At 30.1% G+C, this 13,608-nt stretch overlaps 1 protein-coding gene across 1 annotated transcript in view; it reads left to right on the forward strand.

The window, feature by feature from the left end:
* The first annotated feature begins 10,049 nt into the window (after positions 1–10,049).
* The window catches only part of LOC129913187 (uncharacterized), a 542,292-nt gene continuing 538,733 nt past the window's right edge, over positions 10,050–13,608 (forward strand). Inside the window, exon 1 of the mRNA XM_055991737.1 lies at positions 10,050–10,740. The gene's annotated coding sequence lies outside the window, so the exon portion shown is untranslated. The remainder of the gene's footprint in view (positions 10,741–13,608) is intronic.

Raw genomic sequence — 13,608 nt, forward strand, 5'->3', positions numbered from 1 at the left:
TTTATAGATTCTTTTTGATCCTTCAACTTTATTGGAAAAGAAATTTTTTTTGTTAATTTTTATGAGGGTTACATTTGTATTTAAAGATTGATTTTTTTGAAAACTGTGAGGAAATGAAACAATTCGAATTTTATAACTGTTACTTGAAAAGTAAAAACAAACAAAAATTAAGTTTAATCTTTATGATCTAAAAAGATTTAAAAACCTTAAAAAAATAACACTGAAAAATTTAAAAAGCAATTGTGTTTGCTTAATTCTATGCCTATCTCAAAAATTCCAAGCAACTTGTTTTTCACATGAAATGAGAAGATTTATAAACTTTCCAAGAGGTGCAATTATTTATTCATCTCCAGTATCTTCTAAGAAATACCTTTGTTAACCTCAAGCCTTTTTAAATCTTCAGAGAAATTTACTTCATATCATCTCTTTATTTAGATTTATCTCATAAAAGAGAGATTGTTTCAAAACACTTTAAAACCTTTAAATTGAATCAATTTCCTTATGGTTTATGGCCAATCTATCAGATGTCCTTAATAACTAAAAAACATCTCCTTTAGCTTTGTCAATTATTATTTTGTCATGGATGTCTGCATATTGTTATTTTGATTGAACTTTATATAAGATTTTCTTCATTAAATTCTTACATCTTTTCTCTCAAAAATTAAATACACTTCCTGTGACATTTAGAACAACAAACAAAACCTGAGTACCAGAAAATTTCTTGATTCTTAAATATGCTTTAGGATACACAAACACATAAACAGACATCTCAATATATCTCCAGGATAAACATCGTTTTTTCCAAGAATATATATTCTACCAAAACAATTTCAATTCCCAAAAATAAAATCGATTTTCATTGATAGACATTTTATTCAACTTATATAGCCTCTCTTTTTCGTCTGTCTCCCTTCTGTATTCTATCCTGACTGAATGGCAAAAATCATTGGATTTATTCAAAGACCAGGCCATTCCTCTCGAATGTCCTTTTGGAATTAAATTAAATTTTCCAATGTCCAGGCTTCTCTCTTTGTATACTGTAAACTTTATATATATATATTTTTTTTATCTCAAATACAGCAACTTGTGTGAGAGTGTGTGTATAGGTTGTCCCAAAAGCCAAACCGAAAAACATGTCAAAGCCAGTTATTATCTATCAGCAGATGAAAACTGATCGTCCGAAAATGGAATTGGAAAGCATTTTCCGACAATCGTCCTTTGGGAAATGGCCAGAAAATCAGCCCTTTATAGTGTTTTTATATGAGTGTGTGTGTGTTTTTGGGTTCGTCTGGTTTGGAATGCAACCACATTAATGTCAGATCTCATTTTCCACCTTCAAATGGATGACATAGAATCGACAAAAAAAAAAACGGAACTCTCACGCCAACCACACCGCAGCAGGACGAAGAAATAGCTTATCCTGGCCTTATATGATGGAGAGTTATGTGCATAAAGGCTAAAGAAATCCTGGGCAGAGAAGGACTCATTTTTGTCGGGGCTAGGAGCCGGATTTAGCTGTGCGAAGTCCCATCTCCTTTTGGCTTTTGCACCTGTGATGCAGACCTTATTTTTTTAGTTTTTGAAAGATTATATCTGCATTTCTGCACTCACTCACACACACATACAAGAGTAAAGTATATTCCACGACAGTAGTTGGTCATTAACAGCAGAGTTTAAAGAGCCATTTGCATGCATGCATTTGAATTTTTTAATATTAATATTTGTGTGGCATTATACCCTTTGAGCTGGGCTAGCAGCAGGTTCCTGCTGCTGTTAGCTAGGATGGATGGTGGATTCGAGGGCTCTACGGCGCTCTACCTACCCACACAAGAGTTAGGTACTCATTTTAAATGCCAACTCTCCAGTTAAAGTAGTTCTAGTTTTTTTTTTTTGATTTTTTTTTTTTGCTAACCCGGCCATACAAACAAAAAGTATACAAAAAAAAAATTAACTCTATAGGAGTGAAGATGGTGGTGACTTTTGGCCTGTTCAAAAAGGTTTCGTTGGTTAGGTATGGCACAGAGGTACGTACTTCTGTTGAAAGAGTGGTAATTCTGGTGCAAGAAGACAAAAAACAAGAAGCTGAAAAAAAAAAAAATACTACGAACTAGGATAAGCACTCTTAGTTGGTGGCTTTTCCAAGGGAAAAATTAATTTGTATACTTAATTTATTAAAGCAAGTGCGGATGCTATAAGAGTTGCAAATTATTAGGGTCTGCAAAATAGAACATACTGCTACTGCTACTGCATTCTCTAATTAACTAATGCTGTTGGTTCATAGGTATATTATGTGCTTTTACTTCTTTTAATTATTTCATGGAAAAAAACTATACACAATTTTGCAAATTGAGTTTGTTTATTAATATTGTATTAATTTGGGACTATGGTGATTTGATGTTTGTTTAACTGATTTCTTTAGCTTTTTAAGTTAAAAATTCCAGTAATTTATTTGATGCTACAAAATGCTGAGATGAAGCTATAACCTTAACCGAGCACTCTGAACTAATTTTACTGTCGAAACTTACAACTAACAAAATAGTCAACTGTACAAGTGTTTTAAAATATTTTTTTGTCAGTGATCAAGTAAATAATGTAGAGATCATTTTAATGAAGGAAATCAAAAACTTCATATACATAGGTACCAGTATAGTTTTTTTCACTCATGCAATATTGATATGAATTTAACACTAACGCAAAAACACTGCTCCTAGCTCTCGGTGATTAAAGCACGTAAACATACGCCCTAGTGGAACTACCTTCTACCTGCTACGAAATTATGTGAAATTTTTGTTAAAATATTTTCGTTTTAAAATCTTTTAACAACCGCATAAAATTGAAGGTGCTAGTGTAAGAGTTGAACACATTGGCCATTCCATTTTAACTTTGAGGACATATTGATGCTTGTTATTAAGTTTTTCTCGTTGAAGAAGCAATCGTTTTTCTTGAAACGTGGTGAGTCTTAAAGGTTCATGATAAAGATTGTGTTCTAGAAGTTTAACGAGGCAGAAATATTCTATAAGCTTTTATTCTTGCATTCAGCAGCTCTTAAACCTTCCAGAAATGTATGTGTTGATTCTTGTGGCAAAAGAAATTTAATTTTGTTGGCCAGTGTAATTTTTCAGACAGAGGTTTTAGATTTTAGTTTTCATTAAATATCTCGACTTCTATTCATCCTAGCTTCAAGTTGTTAATCCAAAAAACGTAGACAGTTAAATTTTGCGACTTTTATGTTGATAACATTTTTTCGATATTCTGAATATAAAAAAATACAAGTAGGTACAAAAACTTAAAAAAAAAAAATAAAGACAAAAAGAAAACTTTTAAATTTTGAGCACTTTTTATTTATCAAAATTAAAAAAAAAAAACCTTCAAAGAAAAATTGTTCAACTTAAAACTACACTGGTCGGCAATAAAAATAGAGCAGGAAGCAAACCCTACTTTTTTAAAGGATTTTTGTGTGCTGAGTCCGAATCCGAAGTCAAAATTTCACTGGCACGTCACGTTTTCCAAATACTTGAATATTAACAGGTCAAACACGCGTTTTTGTGGGTACATTTGACGCCAAATTACATCACCGTTAAGTAATTTTTCTTGCAAAACTACTTATGCAATCTCGAAACGCCATATTAAAACGTCCTTAAGGTACTTATTTTTTTCAAAATTATTTTTTTCTCAAAGATATTTCTCCAGTCAAAGCGTCGGAAAAAAGGGCCTCACCTTGCGATGAGAGGCACTGTCAGTTTTTATTTCATGGATCGATAGAGGTATATTTAAAAGGCTTAAACCCAATTTCTCACCACCTGATCATTCTTTTTAGCGGAGTTATTCACAAAAATGCATTTTTTGGGATATTTTACTTCTAAGCTAATATCTTTGCTCCAGATTATCGTAGACCAAAAAATAAACATACATTCTCTTCCTTATAATATTTTCTATCGTTGTATGTAATTTGATTGTATTTGAGTGAGTAAATATAAAATGGCAGCCATTTAAAGTCAAATTTCTGTTGTTAAAAAACACATTTTTGTCATTATTTCGAAAAAAGCTTATATCATGATTGACATTTTTCTAACCTATTTTGTAGCCCTGTTCATGTCCTGCATTTTACAGAAAAAATGAGCTCTTTATCACCAAAGATGGCTGAGCTATTGATAAATGAACGCATGCAAAATCGGTGCGAAAACACCCAAAAATATCGTTTTTTGGGAATAACTCGACTTCAGAATGTCCTACGGCAAAAAATTAAGCAAAGAATTGTTCGTTACAATATTTTCTATCAATTTAGTGCACAATGTTTTTGTTGAAACAAATAAAAAATAAGTAATATTAAGTCAAAGTCGTTTTTTTGTTTAGCAAACTCTTGCCTTATTATTTTGCAAACGGTGCGAGTATTGGCTAAGAAAATAAAATATTATTGTAGTCCTTTAAATTATCTACAATTTAAAAAAAAAAATTAGCTCTCTACGACCCACACGAGCCGAGTAATTAATTTTTTTAAAAAGGTCCAAATGACCAACGAAAAAACATAAGACAAATTCTCTTATAACAAGAAACAATGAAAACAACCCCTCTCACTGAGAACTAGTATTCGAATCATAAACAAGGGAAATTTTTTTGAATTTTCGTACGGATTAATGCTTTCTTAAAATTATAATAGCTCGGCTCCCGTGGGTCGTAGAAAGCTAAATTTTTTTTTGAAGTGTAGATAATTTAAAGGACTACAATAATATTTTATTTTCTTAGCCAATACTCGCACCGTTTGCAAAATAATAAGGCAAGAGTTTGCTAAACAAAAAAACGACTTTGACTTAATATTACTTATTTTTTATTTGTTTCAACAAAAACATTGTGCACTAAATTGATAGAAAATATTGTAACGAACAATTCTTTGCTTAATTTTTTGCCGTAGGACATTCTGAAGTCGAGTTATTCCCAAAAAACGATATTTTTGGGTGTTTTCGCACCGATTTTGCATGCGTTCATTTATCAATAGCTCAGCCATCTTTGGTGATAAAGAGCTCATTTTTTCTGTAAAATGCAGGACATGAACAGGGCTACAAAATAGGTTAGAAAAATGTCAATCATGATATAAGCTTTTTTCGAAATAATGACAAAAATGTGTTTTTTAACAACAGAAATTTGACTTTAAATGGCTGCCATTTTATATTTACTCACTCAAATACAATGAAATTACATACAACGATAGAAAATATTATAAGGAAGAGAATGTATGTTTATTTTTTGGTCTACGATAATCTGGAGCAAAGATATTAGCTTAGAAGTAAAATATCCCAAAAAATGCATTTTTGTGAATAACTCCGCTAAAAAGAATGATCAGGTGGTGAGAAATTGGGTTTAAGCCTTTTAAATATACCCCCATCGATCCATGAAATAAAAACAGACAGTGCCTCTCATCGCAAGGTCAAATGACGCTTTGACTGGAGTAAAAGTGATGAATGGTTTTTTTTTTTTTAACCAAATTCCAGTTTGTGTCTTCTGATTTGGACTTAACAAAAGCAACATACATAGGTATTACGGAAAAATATTTATTTTTGACTAAACATCAGAAGAACTTAATTGAAAATTAGTTTTTGGGAGTTTATAGCGAAATTAGTGATGAGTGTAGCTCAAAAACTAGACGTGATAGAAGAAATCTGTAAACAGTTTTGAATTCAAAACACTTAAATCGATTAAAATCAAATTACAAAGTTCTTGCTCCTGAATTTTTTTTATTTTTTTCCGACCAGTGTTATTTACAACTTTGCTAAAAAACTTTTATCTGTATCGCTAAAAATTGAAAAGTTATCTGTTTCGAGACATGCATTTATTTTTTGTTTTTCAGTCTATGTATTACCAACTTTTACCTCAGATGAATAGAAGTCGAAATATTTAATAAAAACTAAAATCCAAGATGGCGACAAAATGGTAAATTTCACGAGTTCGAAAAAAGAGTAGATGCGGGGGAAATGGCACCGTTGCCATATATCCCGATGTTTTTGGGTGCCATATCCCCCATTTGACTACACTTCTGTTTTCTTCAAATGACACGAAAATTCACGTTTGCTTAGTTATTGCAATGAGCAAACACATAAATACAACCTTAACCGTTCTTTTTGTGTTAAAATTAACCCTCGGCGTCAAATACTTTTGGAACCACACTTACAAAACCCGTGGTGCCATATCACCCGACTTTACCCTACATATATAAAAAAACCTAATTTTTTAATTATTTTTAGTTCGAAATATACTGGCAAATTATTACAAAATAAATTGCTTTTTTAAACTCCTTGTAACCCAAGATCATAAATTTTAAAATAATTAATGTCAATCGATTGGCCTTTACTTATAATAAAACATGTATTTTTTAAAAATTCAATAAATTCATTATTTACTTAATTATTTCGATATTTATGGAGCAAAAAAAAAACTTTAAATAATTTTTTTTTATATAAAAATGCAAAAATTCAAACAAAAAATTATCTAATATTTATTTTTAGACAGTTTCCTAAAATTAAAAAATAAAACCCAGTTGGTTTATCCGGAAAAACTATTTTTTCTGAATTTCGTAGTTTTTACACAAATTTGCTTATTTTCTGCTAATTAAAAACTATTGGTGCCATTTATTAGAAATATGGCTTCCTATATTTCGATAAAGCAATACTTAAAGATTATAATTAGAAGCTTCAAAAGAAAAAAAAATATAGTTTGTACAGCTATTGTGCTATCTTTTTCGGTTTGTTATAGAAATGTCACATGGGGCTACAAGGGGTTAAGCAATACAATAAAAGAAAAATATAAATATTGCAATTCAGCAAAACAAACTAAACATACATATATAATTAAGTACATTTCCATTGAATAAAATGGTGAATATTTTTTTCGAACAAATGACAATTTGAATCGAAACACTATTGGATCAAACTAATGAAAAACGTTAGTAGAGTCAAACCTTGCACAGATTTTGGCACTAGATTTGGATTTTTTTCTTTTTTTGACTTGGTCCGTTTCAGCTGTGAAACCTAGATATGAACATCATGAATGCACTGTAATATAATAGAAATCTCAACATGAATATCGATAACGAGCTTCAATTCCACTCTCAAGTCTCAAATAATTACATAAAGCTAGCATGTAAAGTAGGAACATTCTGAAAGGTTGTTATTGTTGAAAACTACTTCGAACGCAACTTCTCCAACTTTAGTATCCCATGGTAATCATTAAGAAAATTCTTGTAAGACTCTAACCACATTTACAAAAATCCGTAAGTATAGGGTAAAACTATACAATACGCCCCAGTTTACAAAACGCCCCACCAGTCTCGTACGCACACAGGTGTTGTTAGGCAAACAAAACGAAAACTGTTCAAACTAATTTAAGTTGCTCGTCAATTGTGTTATTGAGCTGTAGTATTCTGTGTGCCCTGAAAGGAAAAAAAACTGCAAAACCAAAATTTGTCACCAAAACATATTGCGGAGAGCGCAGACAAAATTTCATTTTTTCAGAAAGTATAAAGACCATATCAAATTGATATATATATTTGGAAAGTTAAAAAAATGGGCTTCTTAGTTCATTTTTGGTAATTCCTTGAAATCAGTTTGGGTTGCTATATTTTTGCATGCGCGTATTGCACTTCGAAATTTACAAAACGCCCCAGTACAGTGAGTGTAATACGCCCCAGTAAATTATGAAGTAAAATACTCATCAACATTTTTTTTAATTGCTATATGCTTATGAATTGCATTAAATTACAAAAGGACGACACTGAGGCCATTATGATCAAAAACGAAAATTATTACAGGCCTGTTTTTAAAGAAGTTTTAAATTCAGCGCATATCTTGCCATATATTCCAAAATCAAATAATTTAATTTTTCTAATTTAATACATTTGTACCTACTTTTTCCTTAGGGGCGTTTTGTCACTGGTGTGGGGCGTTTTACCCAGCAAATGAGTTACAAAACGCCCCACTTGAACTTTTTTTAAACGATTTATATATAATATATGCTAACATATTTTAGTACATATGAATATGCCAAAACTAAGAAAAAAGACCATACATTCCTTTATTTTTTTGGTTTTATTGAAGATTCAAAAAAAGTGGGGCGTATTGTATAGTTTTACCCTAACCAATTACCACGTGTACCTGTAATACCATATTCAACCTACCTCGAAATCCAATAAATTAAACTTGACAACATTTCATTTGAAAAATCAGTTAATAACGGGTTTTTTAAATCAATAACAATTTAAAACTTCTAAATTCTAATAAAAATGAAACCATCAACCAAAATATTTGATTTGTAAAACCAACAAATAAACAACAATGATACTTTGGTAAATACAATCATATTTATTTATAAAATTTAATTTTATTCAAAAATCTTAAAATAGCAAATAGCTCTATTACCATCCCTATCCAAGTTAAAAACCCAAGACAAAACAACTCCAAGAAAAAACCACTCATGCTTTCAAATCAAAATAATCCATAATCGCCTCATGTTAATGATTCAATACAACAAATTACCATAATTTTCATATTTATTAAATTATAAAACAATGTGCTTCACAAAAAAAAAAAAAAAAAATACAATAGCCACCCTCTTGAACACACTAAACATAGGATTCCAATAAGTCCTCTTCTGTCTGATATTTCAAGGAGTCTAATATTAGCTTCAATTGAAATTCTATATAATTCTTTCCTATATATTTTCAAAGAGAAAATTTAATAACTCTCTCTTTAGTTTTTACTGCTCATGACTCAACAACTCTTACCTCCAGTCATTCTCAAACTTAAGCTCCACGTGAAGGCCATACCGCATCATACACAAAAATTTTTGCCTTTGGAGCACTCTGTGAGACTACAATATGATGTGAAAAAAAAAGTAATGAATAAAGCTTCTACCAAATGGTTAAAAAAGGGACTCTCGCACAACAACGTAGACGACGAAACATCCCAAAAAGGACCTTCGACAAATTTTCAAAACAAAAATTTTTAGTTTACCACCAACGGTAGCTTCCGATACATTATATTGGCCTCTCCCGGTTTGTGTCTATAGATTCTGGAATAAAAATATAAAAATTCCATAGCACAAAAAAAGGACACAAATTATTAAAAAATAAAAGAAAATCATTTACGGTCAATGGAGTGTTAATAAATCGTTAAAAAGGACGAACGTTAAGAAGAAATTAAAAAAAAAAAAAAAAAACATCTGAAATCGACCGGAAATCAGATTCAAAACGTGTCGAGTGTTTTCTGTTCTTTAGCTTAAGCGACACGTCCTTACAGCCCACCGTTTGACCTATATTCTCAAAGAAAAAAAAAAAGGCATCTTTCTGTAAAATAAAAAAATTGTCTCACAACCTAAACCATAAAATAGAAAAAGAAGAAGAAGAAAAAATATATAATTTATAAATATCCTTCCTCCTTCTTCCTCTCGCTCTGTGAGTCCTTTGAGTGTGATTTTTTTTTTCTTCTCTGTGTGTTTTGTTAGAAGTGTTTTATTTTTATCATCTCTCGATAATAGGATACATCTCCCCCTCTGGAAAGTGTATATATCCTTCGTGTCCTTATAATAGGCTTTTTTCTCTAGAAAATGAAAGCTGAATTCCTTATATCCTTGGCATATAGCCACCACAACTAACCTAGAATAGATGCCCCATCGAGTGTGGTTCACTCTAAAAAAATATATATTTTTAATGCATATCAACGTAGTATAACGGGGAAGGATATATTTTTACATCCTTCTCACTTTATCTAAAGTTTAATAAAACAAAACATATCAATTTAAGGATTTTCGGGCTTGTCCTTAATCCTCCTTTTACGACGCGACGACAAAGACGACGACGCGTATCTTTTGTGTGTCAGTGAAAATAATAATTACAACAAGCCAACTATACACAAGCAAGTGTAGTATAAAACGCGTAAAATTCACGTGCACATGAAACAATAAATTAAGTTAATTTATATAAGCTTGGTGTCAAGAAAAAAAAATATAGAAAAAATATCCTTCAAGGACGATCCTTGTCGACTGAAATTTTGGTGCTCAAAAAAAAAAAATATATCTATCGTAACTATTAAGCCATCGGTTTTATTAAAATTTACGTCGTCAATACGTCGAATGTTTTTATAGATTTCTTTGAGAGAGAAAAAAAAAGCCAGGAATATAATAATCTTAAGGATATCGCGTGCCAATATCGCCTCAAAACCAAAACTAAACACGAATACATATCAATAAAGTAATTTTGTGATTCCTTTTTATTTATACAACAACAAATATATCTCTTTTTTTGTCTTACCTATAACCTTACCGGCTTGTTGTCCTATTTATTTTATACGTTTATCGATTTCAAGGACGAATTGATTGTGGGCTGAGTTGTCGTTTGTTTTTTTTCTGTCGGATTTTTAGTTTGTTTATTTGTTTTTTTTTTTTTTGTCTTGTGTGGTGTATATTTTTCTTATGACGGCGCCGTAAAAGTCTCAACACAATTTCATGGTAAAAGTGAATTAAGTGATCGAATTTTTAAGTGAATTAAATATATATATATATATATCGTGTCCTTCAACATAAAAAAAGGACTCCTCTTTTGGATTACTTTTACTTTACACAACAAAAATATAACATCATCCTGTGGATTTATATCTATCATCATATCACCCAAGGACGAAGAAGAGAGACAATTTTTTTGGGATATAATAAGGACATACAAACTTTGTTGTTGGTCTTGGTCATCCATTGTAGCATGTAAGTACCTTCCATTAAGTCTCAAGCAATTAATTAGTGTATGGACAATGGACAGCGAGATAGTCATCCGAAGGGATTAATTTCGACAGAATTATCCTTTCTCGCCCTCTCTTTAGATTGTGGAGAGACTATCTACTGTATGATGGGAGTGCAATTTTAATGATGACTATGACAGTGTCAATTTGCATTAAAAAAAGAAAATTAACAAAAAAAAAGGATATGAGTTAAAACTTTAGGCGGTATCAATCCCATTAAGAAGTCGAAGGATGAGATGAGTTATCATTATAATTTTTTTTTTTTTTGGTTATGAAAAGGAAACTTTGGAAACAAGAAAATTTATACGAAAATAACGAATTGGTGGGGTGAATCTTAATTATTTTAAAATTTTTGAAAAGATGGAAGGACGATTGTGGTTGTTCTTGTTTGTTTAAAAAGAGTTGTGTGAGTGATTCCTTATAATGATGATTATGTTTTTCATCAGGATGGATTTGGTTTCGTTTGTAGGTGGGTAAAATATTGTGTGTTTTTCATGGTAAAAAAACAAAAATGTAACCTCAGAGAGCTAATATCGATTTGTGGCTTGTATGAATTAATGATTTTTAAAGCTGTGAAAATTTTTGTGGTTGGGTAGGTAAGATTTAATTCATTAGGGATAGGGATGTATAAAGATGTAGTGAAAACAAAATACACCTATATTTTGTTTGTTGAAAAATTAACAAGGTTTACAAGTTAAGCAAACAAAAAAAAAATTAAGGAAGCAAAAGTGTATTATATGGAGTAATGTTAATACTAGAAATATGGAGATTCAGTTTTCAAAAAAAAAAAAAAAAAAAAAACAAGTCATGTGTGCAGTCCACACGTGGTAGAAGTGAAACCTTAAAAAAAAAATTAAAAAAAAAAAGAAAAAATCTACCTATTTTTTATTCTCCTTTAAATACATGTTTTTTATATGACAACCTATATTAATTTTATATCATCTGAAAGCTTATTGTTTCAGCTCAAAATATTTATATCGTCCATGTCTATACAACATTTACAAAAAGAGCTTATTTTTTTCAAACCAAATCACTTTTTATCAAAAAAGCAAAAAAATCAATCTTTTTTCTCTTTTAACACCATTAAATATATTTTTTTAAATGAAAGGTTATTTCACCTTTTATATGACGTATGAATCATATTTCTACCATGCCTAGAAAAAATAAATAAGAATTTTTTAAATCCAACTATGTCGAAATTTCAAGCTGAGATTACGGTACTTCCTACGCTGGTCATCGTCAACAGATCTCCACAGGTTTTTTGAGGTATTTTCCATATTTTTCAATTTAAGATTGTGTAACTTGTAGAGCTTGTACAGTTAATATATATCAAATGAAAGGTTATGTTATCAGCATGCGTATTAAAGTTAATTCAAATTTGTATGTACACTAGATCAAAAGATATAACGTGTGTAGAAAAAGAACATCTTTTTACCGTTATCTAAAAGTTTTGCATACAAAATTAATTGAAATTTTGTACATTTATAGTTTATTTAATTACCTATCTACAGTACAAATTTCATTCATCTATCTATAAAAACAAAAAAGTTATAACAAGTTGAATGTTCGTGTCGCGTTTTCGTTTCATCTTGTTTCAATTCACTACGATACTAAAGAAGTTTTCAATTCAAAAAAATTAGCCACTGTAACTTTTTTTAAGTCATGACTTTTGCCACTGAATGAATAACTTTTAAGCAAGACGCTTCTAACGATGTCTTACTTACAAAAATTAAGATGGATTCTTAAGATTTTATGTGGGAACATACATTCTCATAATCAAAAAAATACATTTAAATAGTTACAGAATCTACTTTTTACTTGCGATATACATAGGTACTACATAGGGCAAGTTTAGAATACGTAAAAAAATCAAACTCGAGATAACAATTTTACATGACACTACGATGATGGAGAATGCCAAAAAAGTGGGTCCGGCAATTCTGTCTGTCTGTCCGTCTGTGTGTACCTCGCACTACAGCCTATACTAATGGAGAAATTTTCTTCAAACTTGGTAGTTAACAGTTTTGGGTAATTTCTTAGAGGACAAACTGAAATTTTTTTTAGGACCAAAACAAACAGTACCTGCCATATAACGAAAAAAGAAATGTTAATTTTTTTTCAAAAATGGCTCCAACGATTTTGATTAAAACTTTTGAAATAAAAAAAAAATATTTTTTGTACCGTTATTAACGGTAGGTTATATAGTTATATACAAAAGCTTTTAGATGAAATTAATATTAAAATTTTAGAAAACTTAAAAAAAAAAATATTTTTGGATTTTTAAAAATAATTTCAAATTTTATTTTTGAAAAATCAAATTTTTGAAAACGGGTAGGTGAAAAATTTTGAAAATTTTTTTGTTTTTTTTTAAATTCTTTTTTATTAAAGAAATCAAATGGCATACTTGGTTTTGTGTAAAAGATCATTTAAAATGGTCAATTATAAAAAAATAGAATTTTTTTTTTCACTTCTTGTGAAATTCCTTAAATATGTATATAAAATTTTGCCAAATTTTGTTCTATAAAAAGCTCTAATATTAAAGTAACTTTTACGATAAGAGCAAGGACGTGCATTTTATTATTGTATGATTTCATAAAAAAACAACAACTTAATCCCTCGGCAGAGCCTTCAAATCTTTACATAATACACCTCTGACCAAATGTTCATCAAACACATGAGTAATTTTTAAATGTACAAAAATTTAGAACTTAAAACCAACTATTTTTTTAAGTCACAAAAAACGGTTTGTATGCTTGTCACTTTCAGAAATAATTTTTTTTTGATGACGTCAGCGAAAGTTAGTTCGTTGTTCCAATATTCAGTAAATCACGTG

Source organism: Episyrphus balteatus, chromosome 3, assembly GCF_945859705.1.
Source record: "Episyrphus balteatus chromosome 3, idEpiBalt1.1, whole genome shotgun sequence".
Lineage (NCBI taxonomy): Eukaryota > Metazoa > Arthropoda > Insecta > Diptera > Syrphidae > Episyrphus > Episyrphus balteatus.